This window comes from Mesoplodon bidens (genome assembly GCF_964165515.1).
Source record: "Mesoplodon bidens genome assembly, chromosome: 17".
NCBI lineage: Eukaryota > Metazoa > Chordata > Mammalia > Artiodactyla > Ziphiidae > Mesoplodon > Mesoplodon bidens.
This window is the reverse complement of record NC_138174.1, coordinates 49,112,544-49,138,175: the sequence shown is the minus strand read 5'-3', so window position 1 is coordinate 49,138,175 and position 25,632 is coordinate 49,112,544. Positions and strand designations below refer to the sequence as shown.

At 37.5% G+C, this 25,632-nt stretch overlaps 1 protein-coding gene across 3 annotated transcripts in view; it reads right to left on the bottom strand.

Moving 5' to 3' along the window:
• The window catches only part of LOC308604970 (uncharacterized protein), a 199,749-nt gene that overhangs the window by 59,501 nt on the left and 114,616 nt on the right, over positions 1-25,632 (bottom strand). The window lies entirely within an intron of this gene.

Genomic DNA, 25,632 nt, shown 5'->3' with positions numbered 1-25,632 from the left:
TAGTTTTATGAAAAATTTTGTTAGAACCTGTCCCCAGGCCTCCATGCATAACAACTTTGACCTTAGAAAAGGCATCATGATTAACTTATTAGATATTTGGTTTTTGAGTTTAAAAAGCATGCAGAAGAATAGGTCTTTTCCTACAGAAATCTTACAGTTAATTTGAAAAGTAAGATTTCTAAACAGAAAATATAGAAAAGAAAAATAAATACTTCCTATAAATAACAGTTTTTCTTAAAAAAAAAAAACAAGAGGGGGAAGATCTTTTAAGGTTAAGTTACACTTTAAGGTAAAAATGAACTGGCCAGATCTCAGCACATTTCATTCATTTATGCATTTGTTCATTAATTCCCAAAATATTTATTGAGTGCCTGCAATGTGTCCATGTTGTTAGCACTGAAGACATAAAAATTATGAACTGTGTCAATCATCTTTGGTCTTGTAAAGTTCCCATTCCATAAGGCAGGAAAAAAGTAAACATATATATTTGATTATACATATAATATCTATAAATATATATATAGATGTCACTACATATGCATATACAGTAAGTCCCCTACATACAAACCTTCAAGTTGTGAACTTTCAAAGATGCGAATGTGCGTTGGCATGTCCAATCACGTAAGTTAGTTCACTTCTCTGGCGTACATTGTCATGTGCGTGCATCCTCTACAAGTGGTTGTGCTTTTGTGTACTTTACTGTACAGTACTGTATAGAGTACAGTAGTAGAGTATCTTTATTTCAAGCCCAGGATGTCATCTATGATGAGAAAAAAAAAGCTACTACCCAGACATCACTGGATCATTTTTTCAAGAGGGTAGATAGAATTGAATCCAGCAGGGAACCAGAACCCGTGAAATCAATGTCAGGAGTGAGTGAAATTGCAGCTGGCCCTCTGTCTTCTATTGCTGATGATCCTGCAGCTCTACCATCTCCTCTCCCTCCACCAGTCAGTAACTCTTCTGGCCTGTTCACTCAATGCCAGCCCCTGTATGCCAGCTGTTGTACTATACTACTGTACTTTTCCAGGTACTGTACTGTAAGATTAAAAATGTTTCCTTTATTTTTTGTGTTTGTTCATTATGTATTATTTGTGTGAAAAGTACTATAAACCTCTTACAGTACAGTACTATACAGCCGACTGTGTTAGTTGGGTACCAAGGCTAACTTTGTTGGACTTACGAACAAATTGGACTTAAGAACGTGTTCTTGGAACAGAACTCATTTGTATGTAGGGAACTTACTGTATACGTATATATATTTACTATGTTTACACAAACACAGACATACAACTTTGGGTAGTAAATAGTGCCAGGAAAGAAAACAGTGACATGACAGAGATGACAGTAGGCATGTTCAGGACCAAACAAAAGGCAAGTGGATCTGGTAAACAGAGTGAGTGGGGGAGAGGGGGAAAGGGAGGGAGCGAGGCCAGAGAGCGAGCCAGGAGCCAGATCTTGTAGAGCCTTTAAGGGTATTTTAAAGTATCTGAGTGTATTCAAAGTACAGCGGGAAGTCATCAGAGGGCATTAAGCCAAAGAGTAAACACAATTAGATTTGCATTTCTAAAAGTAGCTGTTGGATACTTTATTATTTACAGCACTAATTTGATTATATATTTAGAAGTTATCAAGAAATTTAATTTTGCACAGTATGATTTGGTCATTAAAATGGACAGATCATCCATGCATAATTCTAATGATTGCTGGAACCAGTTGTATGTCTAGACAGGACATCAGTATGAATCACCTTAATTTTTGTGTGTCCTAAGCTTTGACTATTGTAATGCTGCTGATGACAACAATAATGATAGTGAAACTACCACTAGCAGAAGGTACCATCTCTTAAGAACTTACCATGTTTCAGACACCATACTGAATGATTTGTATAATACATTACGTTTAATCCTTAACAAAACCCCATTCAATGTCCATTTTATACATGAATAAAGAGTCTTGGAATGATTAAGTGGCCTTCCTGACTTCAAGCAGATTAGATAAAGAATTAGGAGTTGATTAAAGATCTAACTCCCTACCTGTCCTGTCTGAGCAAAAAACAGACGCCCTCTGGTGACCTACACGGAGAGGTGGGGCCAAATCCAAAGCTGAGACCCGGGAGCTGTGAGAACAAAGAAGAGAAAGGGAAATCTCTACCAGCAGCCTCAGAAGCAGCGGATTAAAGCTCCACAATCAATTTGATGTACCCTGCATCTGTGGAATACATGAATACGCAACGAATCATCCCAAATTGAGGAGCCAGGAGTCAGTGCTGTGCCTCTGAGGTGGGAAAGCCAACTTCAGGACACTGGTCCACAAGAGAACTCCCAGCTCCACATAATATCAAACGTCGAAAATCTTCCAGAGATCTCCATCTCAACACCAGCACCCAGCTTCACTCAACGACCAGCAAGCTACAATGCTGGACACCCTATGCCAAACAACTAGCAAGACAGGAACACAACACCACCCATTAGCAGAGAGGCTGCCTAAAATCATAAAAAGTCCACAGACACCCCAAAATACACCACCAGACATGGACCTGTCCACCAGAAAGACAAGATCCAGCCTCATCCACCAGAACACAGGCACTAGTCCCCTCCACCAGGAAGCCTACACAACCCACTGAACCAACCTTAGCCACTGGGGACAGACACCAAAAACAACGGGAACTACGAACCTGCAGCCTGCAAAAAGGAGACCCCAAACACAGTAACATAAGCAAAATGAGAAGACAGAAAAACACACAGCAGGAGAAGGAGCAAGGCAAAAACCCACCAGACCTAACAAAAGAAGAGGAAATAGGCAGTCTACCTGAAAAAGAATTCAGAATAATGATAGTAAAGATGATCCAAGATTCTATTTCCAAGATCCAAAATCTTGGAAATAGAATAGACAAAATGCAAGAAATAGTTAACAAGGACCTAGAAGAACTAAAGATGAATCAAGCATCGATTAAAAACACAATAAATGAAACGAAAAATACTCTAGATGGGATCAATAGCAGAATAACTGAGGCAGAAGAACGGATAGGTGAGGTGGAAGATAAAATAGTGGAAATAACTGATGCAGAGCAAAATAAAGAAAAAAGAATGAAAAGAACAGAGGACAGTCTCAGAGACCTCTGGGACAACATTAAACGCACAAACATTTGAATTATAGGGGTTCCAGAAGAAGAATAGAAAAAGAAAGGGACTGAGAAAATATTTGAAGAGATTATAGTTGAAAATTTCCCTAATATAGGAAATAGTTAATCAAGTCCAGGAGGCACAGAGAGTCCCATACAGAACAAATCCAAGGAGAAATACGCCAAGACACATATTAATCAAACTGTCAAAAATTAAACACAAAGAAATCATATTAAAAGCAGCAAGGGAAAAACAACAAATAACACACAAGGGAATCCCCATCAGGTTAACAGCTGATCTCTCAGCAGAAACTCTACAAGCCAGAAGGGAGTGACAGGACATAATTAAAGTGATGAAGGAGAAAAACCTGCAACCAAGACTACTCTACCCAGCAAGGATCTCATTCAGATTTGATGGAGAAATTAAAACCTTTACAGACAAGCAAAAACTGAGAGAGTTCAGCACCACCAAACCAGCTTTACAACAAATGCTAAAGGAAGTTCTCTAGGCAAGAAACACAACAGAAGGAAAAGACCTATAATAACAAACCCAAAACAATTAAGGAAATGGGAATAGGAACATACATATCAATAATTACCTTAAATGTAAATGGACTAAATGCTCCCACCAAAAGACACAGATTGGCTGAATGGATACAAAAACAAGACCCATATATATGCTGTCTACAAGAGACCCACTTCAGACCTAGAGACACATACAGATTGAAAGTAAGGGGATAGAGAAAGATATTCCATGCAAATGGAAATCAAAAGAAAGCTGGAGTAGCAATTCTTATATCAGACAAAATAGACTTTAAAATAAAGACTATTAGAAGAGACAAAGAAGGACACTACATAATGATCAAGGGATCGATCCAAGAAGAAGATATAACAATTGTAAATATTTATGCACCCAACATAGGAGCACCTCAATACATAAGGCAAATACTAACAGCCATAAAAGGGGAAATCGACAGTAACACACTCATAGTAGGGGACTTTAACACCCCACTTTCACCAATGGACAGATCATCTAAAATGAAAATCAATAAGGAAACACAAGCTTTAAATGATATATTAAACAAGATGGACTTAATTGATATTTATAGGACATTCCATCCAAAAACAACAGAATACACATTTTTCTCAAGTGCTCATGGAACATTCTCCAGGATAGATTATATCTTGGGTCACAAATCAAGCCTTGGTAAATTTAAGTAAATTTTCTTCACTAAGTAGATATGAAAACAACTTTTGATTTTGAGTAGAAAACATATCTTGAAATCCATTAGTATTCATTATTTTTTTTCTCCAAGATGTAACATTAGAACAAATTACAATTGCAGCACTGCCATTTAATCTACAAAGTTTTGGTCAAGATAGTAATTTTTTACTGATTCACTAAAATATGTTAATTTTTTAAGTGGCCATCAACAAAACAAATTCACTATTAAATCAATGGTATTTCAACCAATAAGAAAAACAGAAAGAAACTAAACCTGCTATAGTGTTTTCTGTCTTGATTGACATTGTGCCAACCTCTTATAAATGAGGGAGTGATTCACACTTTACCCATTCTCCAAATTCTAACAAGTTAAAATTCTTACATTACTAAATATATCTTTCCTTAATAACTAATTCGTCTGTGCCTTTCTCTCAGAATAACTGGGGCCTGAATACAATCAGAAATAATTCCGTTTTCCCCTTAAAAAAAAAAAAAAAAGAGGGCTAGATACTGTTGTCTCAGTATCAGCCTGAAGCATTCTGCTGGACCTCCAGCCAGCACACCACAGAGACCACTTTATTCTTTGCAGATTGATTTTTACTTAGAATTATATAAATGTCTTTTAACTACTTTCACTTTCTACTTACCAATAATCATCTAGTGTTCACTACCATACAGTCTCTGTTTAAAAAAAAAAAACAACTAATAATCACATATGATTTCCATATTCATTTCTCCCCCTTGGCTCTCTATCAGCTGCCTCACATGAACACACCTTGACATCACCCATCCACACACATTGCTTTGTGGGGAAAAGTAAGAAAAGAAGAAAAAGAAACAAAATATCAAATGATTCTCCAGTCCTCTGATTCTCATTAGATTCTTTCTGATGATTCCTCTAACAGCAGGGTGATTAGCTTAACATTTGGAAAAACAACGAGATGTTGCCACTCTCATTTTATGATGTTGTAAGATTAGTTGTCAAATAATTGAAGGGAAATTCACGGCAAGCTTACAGGGCCTCTCTCTTATACCCCAGCACACATATAATATGGAAAGATAGGCTGTCAATCATTCTTGAGTGAATCATTATTCAGTCACTTCTGTGCCTTCCCTCAAATATCATTTGAGTAATTTCAATGTGCTATGGACCAAAAGGATGCTCCTTTGGCCCGGTCCTCCTTGCAAAACACATAGATTTTAGGAGGAGGGAGATAACATGACACAAATACCGCAGTACAGGTCTGAATACAAGTTCAGGAAGAGGGGTGCAGAGTTCCATATTAGATCAGAAAATGAAGAGTTCACTTTAACTAAGATGATTAGGGAAAGCTTTATGGAGAGTAACACCTAATCCTTTCAGGAAGGGAAGGATATTGACCGGCAGATTAGGGGGGAAGGGGTTGTTGAGGAAAGCATTAGCAGAAGAAGAAAAGGCACAAACAAACTAAATTTACTGCAGTAGAAATAGCATGGACCTCTGAGTCTGGGATGCAAATGTCAGTGGAAGTCCTTTCACTTATAATCACACTGTCCTCAATCTCCACATCTGTACAATGAGGATTGAGCTAGATCATCTTCAAGTTTGCTTCAAGTTCTAAAATTCTATGATTTTTTAAAACCCAGAGGTAGTAAGTCACAGAGCATGCTTGGAGAAAGCAAAGCTTATCTGAAGACTATTTGATATACACAGGTGCTGAGAAATGAGCTGGGAAGACTTGATAAGGGCCATAGGGTATTTGGATGCTGGTCAAGGAACTGGGTCTGTACACAGTAGTCCAGGGAAATCCAGTGAAGATATCCCAAACCACCCAAGATTTGTTTCACATCAATCTGATAACAGTTTGTAGGGTGGAAAGGGGCCAAGAGGTGTGATTAGAGTAATAATTTAAATGGCTATTATAATAAGGTCAAGATAGGACTAATAAGGGTGAGAACTAGTGCTATCTTGATAGGAATGGAAATCATGGTATACACCTGAGAGACTGTGAGAAAGCTGCCTCTATCCAAGAAGAGCCTAATTTACTAAGTCATTTGGAGATACACCTCAAGAAAAGTATTCTTTGTCGTTAAAGTCAACCGCATTTATGAGTCTTAAGGCTGGAATGTTTGAAGTCACTAGGAATTGTCAGTCTCCTCATGTGACCTGTTATTTTGGGCTTTCCTCTTGCCTGTGGTGTCTGTCTAGGACCTCATGATGATTTAAAGAAAAAAGCACTATGTGTCCCCAACAAGGTGGTAAATAAGCATTGGCTGTTGGCTCCTTCCCTCAATTCACTCACAAGTGTCAGGACCATAGCATTTTTTGTAAGTGTCTTTCTGCCACAGTAACAGGCAAATAGAAAATTAAAAATAGATCAGAATATGAAGTCCAGGACTAGGCCCAGAAGGACCTGAAATATAGTAAGTCTGGTATTTCAAAACAAGGAGGAAATGATAGGTAATTTGGTAGATTGTATTAGGAAAACGTGCTCATTGTATGGAGAAAAGCAAGGTTGTGTGCCTATCATATGCTCTATACAAAGGGAAAAGAAACTCCAATATACAATAAAAAGTTTTTTTAAAAAAAGATGCCGTTCCACATTTTTAAATGACAACTTCTGAATCAGCGTCCTGCATAATAAATATCATATTCTCTTTGAAAACGAAAAACCAATTATGTATTTTAAGTATGAATTTCTTAAACTTATATGAGACTTTTGTATAATAAAGAGGCCAAGGCTATGTTGCCTAATGGAAAATAATGTAATTCTTTCCCCTGCCCTGATGTTACTTTAAGAGCTAGACAGAAGGCCATACTTAAATTTCAGCTGCTTTAATGATTCTGTGTGTAAGGAAGGTCTAACTCTGATTATAGTAACACAATGGTTTATAGCTCTGAAGTGATTTAATTTTGTAAATTAGAAAGATGTTATGTGTTAAGTTACTATGATGCTCTATAGTTCCTAAGTGAATTTATCAGGAAAAATGTCTGCAAAAGTCAAACATTCTAAGACCCTCAGTTTCATTTTCAGCAATCTAAAAATCTGCAAGCTGGGGAAAATACACTTTCACCAGACACAGTCAATAAGCAGCTAATCTGCTTGGTAAACATTATGAAGATAAACTGCTTACCTAATCTTTGGATCTGACTCTCCCTATCTCATCATCATCTGAGCAGACAGTTATTATTGACATTTGATGTTACGTTAATGACAAGAAAGTTGAGCCTATAAACACATATCAAAATATAAAGTTAAAACTTTGTGATTTTTTTTAAAGAATGAGAAACATAAACAATGGACAGTTAGAACACCACATAGGTTATTTTAAACCCAGCATCTTATATACACCCTTAAAAATCATCTAGGAACTAGTTAATAACTGTAGCAAGATAGAGCAAAGATATTTTTGGTGTGCTATTTCTTTTTTTTTTTTTTTTTTTTTGCTGTACGTGGACCTCTCACTGTTGTGGCCTCTCCCGTTGCGGAGCACAGGCTCCGGACGTGCAGGCTCAGCGGCCATGGTTCATGGGCCCAGCCGCTCTGCGGCATGCGGGATCTTCCCGGACCGGGGCACGAACCCATGTCCCCTGCATCGGCAGGCGGACTCTCAACCACTGCGCCACCAGGGAAGCCCTCTTTTTTATGTAGGACTACATTTTCTTCTTTTAAGCAAGTCATTCATTATTTAATAGTATACAATTCTTGAACTCAGTAATAGATTTAAAGGATAGATGTTTTAAGATTTTTCAAAATTAAAATGTCATTCTTCTCTAACAGTTAAAACATGAGTGCAAAATTAACTACATTTAATTTCCCATTTCTCATCCAAGACTACTCTATGTTCTTATGAGTTTGACTACCATAGATAACGGATATGAGTGGAATCATACAGTAATTGTCTTGTTGTGACAGGTTTATTTGACTTAGCGTAAGGTCATCAAGGTTCATCCATGTTGTAACATGTGTCAGAATGCTTCTTTTTTTAAGGTTAAATAATATTCCATTGTATATACATACCTCATTATTTTTTCCATTCATCCATCTATGGATATTGGGTGGCTTCCTCTTCTTGGCTATTGTGAATAATGTTGCAATGAACATGGGTGTGCAGATATCTCTTTGAAATCTTGCTTTGAGTTATTTTGGATATGTACCTAGAAGTGAGATGGCTGGGTCAAATGGTAGTTCTATTTTTAATTTTTTAAACAACTTCCTCACTGTTTTCCATAATGGCTGCACCATTTTACACTCCCAGCAACAGGGCATAATGGTTCCATTTTTCTGCATCTTCAAGAACACTTGTTATTTTCTATTCTTTGATAGTAGTCATGCTAGTGGGCGTAAAACAAGACAAAATTCTAAGCAGAAAAAGAGAAGGGAAAGATCTGGATTTCTGGTACTTAAACTAACACTTGTTGACCACAAGTTTAATGCGAGCCAACAATTTAATGGCTACTAGAGTGCTGCTTTAATTTTAGGCTAAGTGAATCGAATTTAGAGTTCAAATCATGGTTGGTAGGTAAGACTCTCACTCCGCGCTGAACTACTTAGACCATATTAGAACATTATTTTCAATTTTTATCATTTTATAAGTAACAAAGTAGAATGTGGTTTGAGAAATTTTATTGGGATGATGAGAGGTATGGGTATCTTTGATTAAGAGAAACAGTTGAAGGAATTAGGAACTCTATTGGGTAGAAGAGAGGCCCACAGGGAGATACAAGAGTTATTTCAAATATGTGAGACTATCAAGCAGGAGACTATTTGTTCTTGATGCTCTAAGACTGAAATATGAAAGAACCTAAAAATACTATAATTTAGGACTGCCCAATAACAGAATGGGCTCATTTGGCGTGCTGATTACCCCCTTTTCAGTTGATGGTCCAAGGAGTCAATGACAGTTCCCAGGATATTGTAAAGAGGAAGTTACAATATTATGGACTCAAAACCACTTTCACTCACTATACCATAATTACATTTCAAAATAGTGGAATAGGGCTTCCCTGGTGGTGCAGTGGTTGAGAGTCCGTCTGCCGATGCAGGGGACACGGGTTTGTGCCCCGGTCTGGGAGGATCCCAATGCCGCGGAGCGGCTAGGCCCGTGAGCCATGGCCGCTGAGCCTGCGTGTCCGGAGCCTGTGCTCCGCAACAGGAGAGGCCACAACAGTGAGAGGCATGCGTACTCCCCCCCAAAAAAAATAGTGGAATAAAATAGTTCTGAATTTCATGAAACTAACCTCTTTCCCAGTTCTACCAAGGAGCACATATGTGCACACACCCACACACAAAGAGAGATTTTTAAAAATCTCCTAGTAACCAGTGTCAGTTCCCCCCGCAAATATCTTTCCCATTCCTCATGTTAAATAATTACCAGAAAGCTTAGCCAAAATGATAAATGGAAAAGATAAAAATCAACACTAATGCCCATTAGTATTTCTCACATTCTCAGCTTTTGAAATTTGATTGATCATTTTTGTCACTTTCAAGATGTCTTTATACAAGTTATCTTTGATAAACTGCATTTTCCAAATGCTACTGACGTGTAGCATGTTGCAATTAAAGTCTGCTGCTGGGAATGGCTGTTTTTTGTTCATCAGATAAATAAAGTATGCACAGGTTTGGGTTTGGCAGAACAAAAAATTATGTTCAATTTCTCTGAATGTATGGAAGGCAAATGTTTTATATTTGATTTATAGCACTGAGAATTATTACCGTAAAATCTTTTTACAATGTTTAACGATGTTAGGTCAACAGAAAACACTTACAAGAAATTTTGAAATGAAGCCTATTTTATTAGGTGCTTCTCTTTGGGAGTGATCAGAATAAATGTGTGTGGAACTAGTGATTCGAAAGGAAAGAGGAAAGCATCTATTCTATTCTTGATACAGAAGATGAAATTATGTATTTAGGCTCCTCTCCTTACTTCCTTACTCATCACTTTCACCCCAGATGGACCACTGCTTGAACAAGTCAAAAAGTCAAATAACTATTAGGAGATTCATCGATATTTCCTTTGTGTGGTCCAGGGAAGGGGACAACCATTTCCTTATAATACAGCAGCATACAGTCTATTAATATTAACCTGCTCCTGTATAGTAGAAGAATTCCATTTCATTGATTATTTATTTGAGTCAAGTGATTTGAGTGCTTATTCCTGGCTGATTCCTATTCTCAAAATATTACTGTAAGTTCATTACAACCTACAGAACTTTTAATGAGAAGTACCTGTTTTATACCAGCATTGAAAACTGCAACTCATATTTCTCCCGCCAGTTAATTTTATTGATTTGAGTAACAGCAAAGCATTTCTCCATATGAATCTGCACTTTGAAATTATGATTTTCCAAGAAACTTGGCCTTGTTTCATTTAGGTTTTGTTATTTTAAAGAAATCTTAACTATGTATCTTTGTGCTACAGCCTTAGTTAATTTTAGAAACTACATACTTATTTCTTGCTTGTGATCTCTGTTTTCATAATTCCAGCATGTGGAGCTTCAGGTAGAGACCAAAAGTCCTACCACTATGGAAATTCTAAAAAGGACTATCTGACAGCCAAAGAACAAAACTGAAAAAAATATATATTAAGTGACTCAAAACACCAATTAAGAAAGAAAACTTGGCAGGCTTCCAAGAGAGTACACAAAAAAACAGCAATTTTGTTTTCAGTCTTTGAAAATGTCATGTTCTAAAGGACTTTCCTACCTTGAGTTTTTTGTCTGACATCTTGGCCTTCTAGGTTCTTTCAATTTATTTCAAAATATCTCCAACTTTCTTCTGGGATTCTCTCTGTCCAAGTGTTTACGATAAATATAATTTTCTGAAAAAAAAAGAGTAAGTGGGACTTCCCTGGTGGTGCAGTGGTTAAGAATCCGCCTGCCAGTGCAGGGGACACTGGTTCGATCCCTGGTCCGGGAAGATCCCACATGCTGCTGAGCAACTAAGCCTGTGAGCCACAACTACTGAACCTGCTCTCCAGAGCCTGCGAGCCACAACTACTGAGCCCTCATGCCACAACCACTGAAGTCCGCATGCCTAGAGCCCGTGCTCCAAAACAAGAGACAATAAGAAGCCCGTGCACTGCAACGAAGAGTAGCCCCCACTCGCCGCAACTACAGAAAGCCCACATGCAGCAACGAAGACCCAATGCAGCCAAAAATAAATAAAATATAAATAAATTTATTTTAAAAACAAGAGTAAGTGATTTTCATCACAATATATTGATAGTTAAAAACACGTTGTTTTACAAAGGAATATTATTAAGCCACAAAAATAAAGTACTGATATATGCTACAACATGGATGAACCTCGAAAATATTATGCTAAATGAAAGGACTCAGACACAAAAGTTCATATGCTGCAGGATTTCATTTATATGAAACATCAAGAATAGGTAAATCCATAGAGACAGGAAGCAGATTACTAAGTTTTGTGGGGTTTTTTGCGGTACGCGGGCCTCTCACTATTGTGGCCTCTCCCGTTGCGGAGCTCAGGCTCCGGATGCGCAGGCTCAGCGGCCATGGCTCACGGGCCCAGCTGCTCCGTGGCATGTGGGATCTTCCCAGACCGGGGCACGAACCCGTGTCCCCTGCATTGGCAGGCGGACTCTCAACCACTGCACCACCAGCGAAGCCCAATTACTAAGATTTTTAATTTATGCCACCTGATGCACTAAAAGCTAATATTTCTTATTTCTTTAAATATTAATTTGCAGCAGACAACACAAAAAAGAATGAATTATAATATACACTGCTATTTCAATAAAATATCAAAATATAGCAAGAAGGAAAAAATGTAAAAATGTGTCTACCATAAAGGTTTTATAGCAATCTTCAAATTTAGAACTTAGAAATCACTATTTCAAAGTCATGTAAATCATTATTCCCCTAATTTCATATTCCAGTGCCTCTCCTTGAATCCCGTTGATTATCTTCATTGCTGGCATCCACTGTATTAGAAACTGAGGCATCTCTATTCAAACAATAAATCCTGTTCAAAACCAACAAGGGCATTATTACTTACAGATCTTGGAAGTAATTTCTCCCTGTCTCTTGTTTTACAATATTCATTAAAGTTTTGACTTAGATTTGGGTTCCTCCTTCTCCCTATCACTGCCACTTAAAACGTTTGAAGCCTACAGCCAACACCAGTTCAACTCACCTGAATCCTTTAAGTTCCTTGATATGGAGATGCCTAGATGTGGCAACAGATTTATAATCTACTGGAATGAGAGCGAAGTGAGTTTTTACTGGTTCAATGTTCTTCATAACAAATTCAGTTCTATGAGCCTCAAAGGGGTAAGATCCAGGCTGGCAGTGTCCTGCTATACTTGTTCTTTTCCACATACATTTTAGATAATTTCTCCTTATAATTTAGAGGATCATGGTGTTGATGAAAGAAAGTTAATACTCTGGTGTTTTCCTCGAAGTCTTAATTGGTGAATTGAAATTGCCAAGCTCTCTACACTTACACCCACTTTGACATTTTTCTTCCATTATAGCCATTTTACAGTTCTTGCAGGGAGATCATGTTTGACATCTGTAGCACCTTTTAGATTTCCTTTTTTCCCAAGTTCTTTGTATTTCTCAGTTCTGCAGCCCTATTACCTGTCCTCTTATGAAGTCTTATCATTTGTCCTAACCTAATGCTTTGGCAATGTCTCTGTGGTTTCCAGGCAGTGAGTAACGGTAATATTAAATTTAAGACTATAAGATGGGGAAATAAAATTATATCCCTCAAATCATCTTGCAACCTGTCATTTCTAACTTTTCATAGCTCATTATAGCCAACTTTTTTGTTTTATCTTTTTAAATTGGTTGCTATGCTCTGAAACTAGAAGGTAGCATTACTGCTATATATGAATATATTTCATCCCCTCAGCTGAGCCTTACCTCCGTAACAACAGTACCAAACAATTTTAAAATAGGTTTGGTGAAAAGGGAGTTACTGGTGGCAATTGCCAATATATGTGAAAATAGAGCATAATTAAAAACCAAACTCTTTAGATTGTAGTAGGAATAAAATGTGATAATGTTGATGGAAATGTTTTAAAATTGATGTATATATACTAAACAAATGAAAGGTATTTTCATGACATTATGACTACAATTTTATCTTATAGTCAGTCAGTCAGTATCTTCCCCCAAAAAAGGTGAGAAAAAAGTTCCACAATGCTTCTCTGTCTGGTGTCCTCTTCACTCCATACCTTAGGGGCTTACCAGTGCCAGTTCTCAAGATCGATTTAATCAAGATTTTGGTGTTTGGACCCAAGCACTGGTATTTGTAAATGCTCCACAGATGATGAGAGGGCACAAAGACAGTCGAGTGCTGAGTTGAAAATCACTCATCAAGAACTTCCAGGACTTTGTCAACAGCAGCCATGGCAAAAACCGTTGTCTTCTGTATGAGTTTAATTAAAATGCTTTCAGTGTGTCATGTTAAATATAATAATAGCTTATGATTTTTTATATTCTCAAGGTATGAAAGCAGCCTTCCATTCTTAATAAAGAATACTTCTTTATTCAAGAATTAATATTATTTGTAAAAAAAAAAATCAGGACTTCTTTCAGTGTCTTATCCTCTCCCATTTTGTATATTTGTCTTGAATTCTACTTTGATCTTTATCTTATTTTTTATTTATATCAATATCTTACATATCCACCCTGTTATTTTTTAATATGTTTATTATTTTGCCTAAATGTTTATAAATGTCATGATTTGCTAGACAATGGTATCTTAAAACAGCCTTTGGGCTTGGAGTCTACAAACCTAAATTTGTGTCATTGCTCTTACAATTCCAATTATAAACTGTTCTCACCCTGGGCAAATAGTTTAAGCTTTCTAAAGTGAGATTTCTTATCTTTAAAATGGGGGTGATAGTACCATGCCTCTCACAGAGTTATTATGAGGATTAAATAGGGCAGTTTGTAAACTGTAGAGTTGTTGGTAAATGATAAAATGATAGATATTTCATAAGTGGAAGAGCTGGGACTAGAAACTAGGTCATCCAATCCCCAGAGCCATGTACATCCCACCCAGGTTTACCACTTTAAGACAATAAGCTAATATAGGCTTTTGGGAAGCCATAGATGTCTCTGTGGGTTATTGACCAAGGCCATCCTTCAACAATGGCCAAAAAGGAAGAAGAAAAAAAAAATGGGACAGCAGCAGTCATATTTTATTTCTGTATGAACTCCTTTCTCCATGAATTTGTCTTTCAATCCCTTCCCAAAGCCCAAACAAGCTAGAGGCAAGTCTCCTGTAGCTTCAACTGATTAGTCAAAACACAGAGGGCTTCCCTGGTGGCGTGTTGGTTGGGAGTCCACCTGCCGATGCAGGGGACACGGGTTCGTGCCCCGGTCCAGGAGGATCCCGTGTGCCGCGGAGCGGCTGGGCCTGTGAGCCATGGCCACTGAGCCTGTGCATCCAGAGCCTGTGCTCTGCAACGGGAGAGGCCACAGCAGTGGGAGGCCCGCGTACCACAAAAAAAAAAAAAAAACACAGAATATGAAACATATTAGATAATGTCACTATGACAACCAGTGAGGCTCTTTGGTACTCATTCATCCACAATGTATACAGTGTATGTTTGGTCAAAATCTGACCTAGAAATGTTCATGCAGTGAGATTTTGAATTATGAAATCTACCCCCTTCTTAAACCACTTTTCATTTTGTTTTCTGTAAGGTCTCTTTTTCACAATTTAAAATTACACAAGAAATAGAAAAATGATTCTGTTGTAGTACACTTAAGCACGGCAGAACTATAAAACATAAAAAGGAATGTCCTTCTCCTCTTGGCCACGCCAAATCAATGCTTTCCCAGAGCAGCCACCATTGATATGGTCCTGCACACCCTTCCAGGACAGTTTTTAGGTGTAGGAAAGCATACATAAAACATAAACTTCACATTTTTTAATGTACTCACATTATATGTATATGTGTGTATATTTTTTATTATCTACTTCCTTATTTTTTTCTATGGGGTAACTTCCCAAAAGTGGGACTGCTGAGGACAAAGACATATATGTGTTTTTTTTTTTCATTTAAAAAACATTAGCAGATTATTTTGTTAAAATGTAAAAAAATCACACACTATATATACAAGAGCTGGGAGAAGAATGTGGGGACTGATAAAGAGGAGTAGAGAGGGGTAGAAAAGGAGAAACTGTTTTAGTTCCTGGATTCAGAGTTTCTCACAGTCCCTTGAGAGTGTCCTTGAAGCCAAACATGCCTGCCTTTCTGCATTTATATGCGCCTCTAACACCTCTACTTTTCCTGGAGCTAATTTACAAATAGTTTTTGCACTTGTCACTGAAATAGTTCTAACTAGTAACAATCTACGAGGAAATGAGGTCAAGCCTGTGGCTCCAGGAAACCACAAGTAGTCTACTTCTTTCCTCATTTTTGCTCCAAGTTCATTTTCTTTTTCTTTCTTTTTTTTTGCGGTACGCGGGTCTCTCACTGTTGTAGCCTCTCCCGTTGTGGAGCACAGGCTCCGGACATGCAGGCTCAGCGGCCATGGCTCACGGTCCCAGCCGCTCCGTGGCATGTGGGATCTTCCCGGACCGGGGCACGAACCCGTGTCCCCTGCATCGGCAGGCGGACTCTCAACCACTGCGCCACCAGGGAAGCCCCAGGTTCATTTTCTTGGTATTGACCTTGAGATCAAGTGAAGGCACTGTTCACCATTGTACTCTTTCCTACCATAAATGTCGCCTTCTCCTAATGTGTGTGACGGCACCTCATGGCATTAAAGCTGCCTGCTCGTTTGAGAATTCCTTCTAGAATTCTAGTCACAGCACCTTATCTTTCACATGTTGTCACAAAATACCACCTTGCACTTCCAGTTTTCACTAGGATTATATATACCAACCACTCCTTTAGTGCCTACTCATGGTCCCTCTCTCCCTGGGGCTTAGACCCATCTGAATGATGGATCTGGCCAGAGGACTAATAATCAATACAAAATTCTGTCCTCCAACGTTTCTTCAATTGTTTTCCCAGGAGCCCTTCTTCTACTAAAGCCTTTCTTCTCTCTTTCCAGAGATTCTTCAATTCCCAAACCAATCTAGTTGACACAAAGCTTGCGAATCACTTCCAAGTTTTTCTTGCCACAATAAATGTCACTAAACATATTTTCTCCAAACAGTGACCTTCAAAAGGAATGAAACTCAGAGATCCATTATGTGTCATTCTCAACAATGAGACAGTGACATTTGCCTAACAAAGTAAATGTTGATGACAGATTTATTCTGTCATCACAAGCACAAATATACACTAAGTTTACGTACTGATTCCAAATGACAATGACACAGCTGTGAGTAGGAGACACAAACTCAAAAATAACCATTGGAGGAAATAACCATAAAGGCTACTCCTATAAAAAATTATAACTCTGACAAATATAAGTGCAGTTGTTACTAATTTTTGTGTATTTGGCACACTTTCAAAATACTTAATGCATTTACTTCAGTATATGATGTATAACATTTGAAAACTACACCATCATTATGTTCATTTCTCCAATTTAATTTTATCTTATATCGACAAAAACTTGGGAGAATTTTCTGAAATTATAACGGGTCTAATTATATATTATGACCATTGCTTCTTTCTAAAATATAGATGAGACTTTTTTGCTGTCCAAGGTCTTCTGTGGTTTCAAAAAAATTTTAGGATTGTTTTTTCTACTTTTGTGACAAATGCTTTTGGAATTTTGACAGGGATTGCTAAGAGAGGAGATCTTAAGTGTTCTCACCACAAAAAAAACCAAAATGTAATTATATAAGATAGTGGATGTGTTAAGTAACTTGATGGTGGTAATAATTTCACTATGTATACATATGTTAAATTGTCACATTATACACCTTAAAAAATCACATTGTGCAACCTAAATATATACAATTTTATTTGTCAGTCATACCTCAATAAAGTTGGGGAAAAATAAAACATAGGTGAGATTCTACTGCCCATCTCTCCTAATGTCAAAATATTTTAGGAAAAAATAATTGAATTAAATCCCTGATTTAAAACTATCTGACTAGCTGCAATGGTGGCCAGGTATGGGGTATTTTTCTGGGTAAAATCTGTGCCTGGCTTTGATCTCACAAGGATTTTGTGATTGGTTGAATCATAAATAAGATAGGCTTGAATAAAATAGAATGTCAGAATGTTTGGTACCCCTGCCAGTATGGTACATGGCTAAGAAGATCAAAATTGTAGAGATGCAGATGGATGCCCCAACACATTTTTTTTTCAGTCAACATATTTTGGTTGGGAAGAAATAATGTGATGTTGTAGAAACAAGCTGAAGCTAATTACAGACCAATGGAAAGTGACGAGCAAAAAAGATGTCTAAGAAGGAACCAGGATCTATAAAACTAATAGTTATTATAAGAAATAAATATTGGGTGTAGTCACTAGGGTAAATCAAAGTAATTTTTATGGGTAATAAATATCTCTCACGTGGCACAACCTTTGAACTCTCGTTGCTCCACTGTGTCCAGAAGACTGTGTATTTCAGTCTATTGCCAAGCTCATGTGGAAGAATATGATTTTGAGGATCCTAAGGAAGAGATGCTAAAGCAACAGGTGTTTCTATGGTGAGTGATCTATTAAATTCTTAGGGAGTGAAGTGTATATAAAAAGTTGAGAAGGGCTTCCCTGGTGGCGCAGTGGTTGAGAGTCTGCCTGCCGATGCAGGGGACACGGGTTCGTGCCCCGGTCCGGGAAGATCCCACATGCCACAGAGGGGCTAGGCCCGTGAGCCATGGCCGCTGAGCCTGCGCATCCGGAGCCTGTGCTCCACAACGGGAGAGGCTACAGCAGTGAGACGCCCGCATACCGCAAAAAAAAAAAAAAAAAAAAGTTGAAAAGAAGATAACGCATTTTGGCATTAGAACATAAAATACATCAATGACACAAACATGCAAAAGTCCATAGACATTTATATATCTATCCTAATACGTATGTCTCCACTAATATGTTTATTATAGAGCAAGACATAAGAATGAAACTACCAGAAAAAACTCCTTTATAGGATTTCCTCTTCTGGCAGAGACAGACCAATTTGTCTGGACAAATCCGTACACCAAGAATAAAAAGCATTAGATGAAATATGAAACCATCTGTCTGAAACATCAGGAAGCTACCATGACAGCCAGGATAGCTACCTGATGAAGATAAAAGGGAAACTCACTGACCTAGGAACAACATTCCGCACTATTTTTCTCCTCATTTTAAAAGCAGAAATTGAAAAAACTGAAAAGAAAGCAGTCAGCAGTATCATAGATTGGGGGTAAATAATACTGACAGTCAGGGCCTACCAAGGTTGAATGACCTAAGTAAATACTCCAGCCTTAAGTTGGAACTCATAAAGGACAGTACCCTAAAGTATTCATAAATCACAAATATACCAAGCCTTACAAGTACTGAAAGTCAAGACTGAATCAATTCACTTCTCCATCAAAACCTAAAGGAGGAAATGATTTACAGATAAAGCATCATCCAAAGCCTTTCCAACTTTTATAAATTTGGCTGGCATTCAGTAAAAAATTACCAGAACACCAAGTTATTGGATGAAGAGGAAGAGAAAGATAATAGAAAGAGTCTAAGAAGTTATTCAGTTATTGGAGTAATTAGATATTAGACTATTAGACATACAGACTTTTAAGTAGCTGCAATAAATATATTTAAGAGGATAAATAAGAACATGGAAATTTGTATCAAAGATCTATAATTTTTTAAATAATTAAATGAAAATTATTGAACATAAACTACTGAAAATAAGAACTCAATAGATGAAATTCCCAGCAGACTAAACACAGATTAATAGAAGATTGGTGGTGATCTGAAAGACAGATAATTTTTTTCTTCCAGTTTTATTGAGATATAATTGACATAAAGCACTGTATAAGTTTAAGGTCTATAGCATAATGATTTGATTTATATACATCAAGAAATGATTACCACAATCTCCTGTAGATACAAAGTAAAAGAAGAAGAAAAAACAATTTTCGTTGTGATGAGAACTTTTAGGATTTACTCTCTTAAAAACTTCCATATATAATATACAGCAGCGTTAATTATATTAATCATGTTGAATGTTATATCCCTAGTACTTTTTTATCTTATAACTGGATGTTTGTACCTTTTAACCAATTTCATCCAATTCCCTCTCCCCCCACTCCTCCACCTTTGGTAACACAAATATGATCTATTTTTCTTTGAGTTTATTTGTTTGTTTTTGAAGCATAATTGACCTGCAACACTATGTTAGTCCAGGTGCACAACATAGTGATTTGATATTTCTATACATTTCAAAATGATCATCATGATAAGTTTAGTTACCATATGTCACCATACAAAGACAGTGCATTATCATTGACAATTTTCCAAACACTGAACGTTTCATTCCCGTGACTCACTTATTTTGTAACTGGAAGTTTGTACCTCTTAATATCTTTCACCAATTTCTCTCATTCCCCCATCCACCTCTGCTCTGGCATCCACCTGTTTGTTCTCTGTATTCATAAAGAGTCCCGTCAATCTTTAAGCTATGACTATTGCCTGGTAATTTCAACTTTCTCATGCTTAAAGATCGTCAAACAAGGAAAAGAGTCACTACACTCACAGAGGTAATTAACATTTACTGTCAAGAGAAGGTAGGACTTTTATTTCACAAAGAGGGCAGACAAGAATAGGCTTAATGCTCAGGTGATACACTGGGCTATCTCTTCAACCTCTCCTACTCCATTTTAATAGTGAATAGACAAGTACAGCAGCCACAGCCTGAGGCAAGAACAGGGGCTCAGACCTCTTGCAACAACAGATATGCCAGCAAAGAGTAAGGGAAATATAAAATGGGTAGTGAAAGAAGAGGGTGATTATCACTTGTGACCTTAAGATTAACTACAACAGTAAAGGCTATACTTGTCCCAATAACATTTCTCTTATGAGTTCCCCAGGATACAAGACTCATCAGTATCCTGAAGAATCTATTCTCCAATGTCAGGAACTTACTATAAAAAGCAAGTATAGTTGAGAGATACAAATGGTGACCTAGTGGGTACTCTGATGTCATAACCAGATCACCTTCCGCAGTGGAAGACAGATCATTTTAAAAGCCCATTCTGGAACTCAAAGAAAGTGTAGATACAAAAATAGAAAGAATAAATGAGCTTAATAGACGATGGGATAAGGAGACTAGATCTAACATACATGAAATTGGCATCTAGAAAGGAGAGGAGAAAGAGAGGGTGTACAGACCAGAAGCCAGTTTTGAAGAGGTAATTTCTGAGAATTTTCCAAAAGTAAAAAGGACAAAGAGCACAGATGTAAGAAATACTATGAAGTCCAAACAGGATAATAAAAAAAAATACAGTACATAATAGTCAAACTGATGGAGAAAAAATGATACATTTTCTTCAAAGGAATACTAAGAAGTCTTAGAGTTGACATCTCAACAAAAAATTTGGAAGCCTAAAAACACTAGAATGGCTGCCAACAAAGTTACATAAATAGATATGTATTTATATATCTATTTATATACATATATAAACTCATATCTATTAACATATACATCATATCTGTTAAATGAATTAATCAGGAATTTTAAACTCTCTCATGGACTTCTGGTTTCAGTTAAGAAGCAGTAAGTCCACTAAATCTAATCTCTCCCAATGTTTACAACTAAAAGCTCTGGACACTATACAAAAAGCAACTACATGGGGCTCTGAAAATTACACAGTAGCAGGAGAATTGAGAAGATAAGTGAAAATTTAAAGAATGACCTGAATGGAGGACACAGGGAGGGGGAAGTGTAAGCTGGGATGAAGTGAGAGAGTGGCATGGACATATGTACTCTACCAAATGTAAAATAGATAGCTAGTGGGAAGCAGCCGCATAGCACAGGGAGATCAGCTTGGTGCTTTGTGACCACCTAGAGGGGTGGGATAGGGAGGGTGGGAGGGAGATGCAAGAGGGAGGGGATTTGGGGATATATGTATACGTATAGCTGATTCACTTTGTTATAAAGCAGAAACTAGCACAACATTGTAAAGCAATTATACTCCAATAAAGATGTTTAAAAAAAAGAAAAAAAAAAACCAACCTGTATCAAAGGTAAGTATACAGCATTTCCCTCTGCCTCCCTCTCTCTCCCTCTCTCTCTCCACAAGATGAGCAGAAGGCCAAGTGTGATCACAAACAATTCTAGTAATCTACCCCAGAAACAAAGAAAAAGAGAGAAACTCTCTGTTAGCTCTCCCTGCTTCAGTGGGGTGTGTGTGTGTGTGTGTGTGTGTAGGGGAGGGGACAGTGTATGTATAATAGGGGACTCTGACCCAGCTTTGGCCAGCCCTGGGTCATAAGTCCATCCCTTTGGCCATAAAGACAATGTATCTTTATTGACTGCTTCACTAGAGTCATAAGGGAACAGGAACGGAGGTGGGGCATTGCTGATACCAGACAAAGAGGGGAAACCCCGTTAGATAGACAGTGAAAATGTCTGTCAGCTACATCTACATGCTTTCTTACAAAGGTGACCTTAGATACCCCCTTCCTACCAGTAGACTGCCAAATAATTAATTCTCTGCAGATCATGGTCCCTTTAAAATAAACCTCAGTTGTCTACAGTTCTTATGTAAGTAGGAGCTAGATGATGCTCTGTTAGAGGAGATGATTCAACCAGTCACCAGCAGGCAACTTAAATCCTCAACTGAAGCCCTAAACTCCTTCACTGCAGAAGGGTTCCGAAGAGCAGGGAAGGTGTCCAGCGCCATGGCCTACAGAAGAAAGGTCACCTGCTCTAATTCTCCACTCTGTTACAGGACTGAAATTCACTGTCCAAATGAGACAGTTATTACTAAGAAAAATAAACTTGAAAAGTGTCTGGGATCCCCAGTCTCTACTTTTGTCTAGCTTTATGTGGGACACACAAACTTGGCAAAAAATACTCAAGGCTCTTTCCAGTTAAAATGACTTTCACATCTCCCTTAAGGTCTCTGCTGATTCTTTACTGTTAATAAGGAGAAAGGTGATTATAGTTTTCAGAAGAAAGCTCATTTGAGAGTGCTGGGAAATGAAGAATTGGGCAGGGGAGAGTATAAATAGGAAATTTTCAGAAATGTGTCTTCAGGTGCAAGTTTATAAACATGCACACAGGGCTTCCCTGGCGGCGCAGTGGTTGTGAGTCCGCCTGCCGATGCAGGGGACACGGTTCGTGCCCCAGTGCGGGAAGATCCCACATGTCGCGGAGCGGCTGGGCCCGTGAGCCATGGCTGCTGAGCCTGCTCCGCAACGGGAGAGGCCACAACAGTGAGAGGCCCGTGTACCGCAAAAAAAAAAAAAAAAAACAAACATGCACACAAGGAAGGAATGGCAATTCCCATAGAGAAAACAGCACCTAAAGCAAAGGAAGTAAACTCAAGTGGCTTGAAAGAGATCACTGGCAGGTAGCAGGAACTAGTGAAATCGGCCAAGTAAGCTTGCATCCCTGCTCTAGTGAACGGTGGTAACCACAGTAACTGGAGAGCACAGTTATCTTAAAGTCCTTGTTCATTAACATTCGTGTCTGGATTTCCTGTGGATCTATGTCTGTTTTCTATTTATTTTTCCATAGTTTTTTGATCATGTAATCTCATTTCCTCTCCTGATTGCCAATTTGTGATTAAAAGTCAGGTATTTCATTTGAAAGGTTATAGAGCTAATTTGAATCTCTGGATGAGCCCTCTGGCAGGCAGTTATGGTCAAGCTTTAGTCCATCTTGTATTGAGCTGCTTCAAAGCAAAGCTTCAGGCTTTGTGAAGGCTGTTCTTTATAAAAATTCACTTATTCCAAGGGTATAGTCCTTCACCAATATTAAGTGAAAGCCTCAAGTATATACTAGGACCTTCCTTCTTGATAGTCCCTGGACTCTAGTTTCAAATCCTATAACCCCCCAAAGACTGACAGAAGATTTTCTCAACTTCTAAGCATCTCAGTGACCTCCATTAGAATGGGTAAATGATTTAAAGAGAAAACTGGTACCAAATGTCTATTCTGCTTTTCCTTATTCTTCTTTTGGCCTCTTGGTCCCTCAAGTCCTTGCTGACTTGGTAGCTCTCTAAAACTTTTTGACAGACATTTTTCTTTAATTTTGTCTGGATTTTGCAGGTAGTCTCAGTTACAGAGAGTTGGTCTATAACGAGCGACTCCCACATTTATAATTTTAATATCCTTGAACAGAAGTCTTCTTTGATCTTAGAACCCTTTGGTTCTAAGACTTTTCACAACCCTAAATTTAGGTTATAATTTTATACTCAATACACCTAAGATAATACTTTTTATGTAAATTTTAGAAATGTAAAATTTTTATCTTTCCCAGGTAGATGATAATACCCTTGAAGGTAAGACTCTAATTGTACACTTCTTATGTGTCCCCTGAAGAGCTGAATGATTTGACAGGAATGTTGTTGGTGTGATATGCAGAAGAAGTAGTGGACCAAGCATTGAAAAGATTGGTTTCAATTTTCAGAACCAACCTGGTAAATCCCTCATAATCTTTTACTCAGCATTTCCACTCTTAGAAATCTATGCTTTAAACATTTCCACATGTGCACACAAAAATGTATATGCATGTATAATACACTGACCATGCCCACACAACATTTATGTTTCAATTTTATCTTTGAAGTATTTTACTTACACATAATATATAAGTATGTACATGTAATATGTCTACATCATAACCCTTTACAGTAAATAATATGTATGTGCCAGTAAATATATATTTGTATTTTTCCATGCCTGAGTCCTCAGTCATTGAGAACCGGTGAAACACATTCTACTGAGAATCCCAGCCAAAATTATCAATGCCTCAGCCAAGACTGCTCTACCATTTTATCCGATGTTGAGGATATTCTGCAACAAGTGTTTACTCAGCTGTAGTCTCTTATTCTGCCATCGACTTTGTGTTCTGGCAAACAGAGTCGACACTGCTGGATAACAAAAGTATGCAAGTGATAACCCTGGATGTCCTTCAAAGAAAAACAAGAAAATGCATCAGGCCTGAGGTGAAAGTACAGACTTTATCATGAATTGAGTTGCCTTCCAGAAATGAGAGAGGACTTCGGAAGGTAAAGACTAACAAATGATTTGGGATTTGTGAAAGTCCTCTCACAGAATGAGGGGCATTATAAAATCCCTGCTGCCTGGGATGACTGACTAAATATCTTATGGAACATATTTGGGAGAATATAGGACAGAAAACACATTATGATTTCAGAGGATGTTAAGAGAAAGAAATAATGATTACTACAATATGAAACAAGAATACATAGCCATAGAGACTAGCCTTCAAAGTCTCTCTGGTGCTCTGAAGCTCTGATTTGGCTGGTGCTTCCATCTGAATTTATGCTTCTCTGTATCTCAACAAGGACTGTGTGTACAGAGGCGCCCACTCTAGTAGGGGGTGATTTAAGTAACAATGGTAATTCTTAAAAAGAAAAACTAGCACTTAAAATATATATTAGCAAATATCATCAAGACATACTTAAGTAAAAAAAAAACACAATGTACAGAAAAACACGTATGTTGTGACCTCGTATTCTTTTAAAATCCTAGAACTATACAGCTATATCAATTTTTTCATCTATACCTATATCTATATGCTATGAAAAAGTTCTAGAATGCATGCTAAATTTTACCAGTGGTTACATCTAGGATAGGGAGTGGATGGGAGTGAAGTGGAAAAGTAAAATAAACTGTACTTTATAAGTAAACATTGCCTGAATTTTAAGAAGTTTGTATTTAAATAGAGAAATATAGAGAATAAAAAGCTATAATCCTAATTTTGATTGATGTGTACCTTATGGAACTATCTAAAATTAATTCACATTTTACTTAATAATCATATTCTTAACAGAATAAAATTCAAGAGTGATATAATAACAATTACTATTTTATGGACTTGACAACATACGGCACATGGTCTGTCTGCACAGAATGCTGTGCTTGGTGGTATGAACTTCAGCTCTTACCACATGAAACCTGATCTTCTGACTGAATTTCTGAAGACCAAGAAAATCCTTGTTAAAAAAAGAAAGGAAGAAAAGAAAAGAAAAAGAAAAATGAGGCTCCACTGAAGAGAACTCTTTTTTGTTTGTGCTAGAAAAGTGAAAGCCTCATTATGAATATATTGCCAAATATTTTATAGAATTATATTGCACTGTGTAATATTACCCAGTGAAGAAAATCTTTCTCCATCTCTAAGAAATTCAATTACTTTCTCCAAACTTGAGTTTAGATAAATATTTTGTGTTTG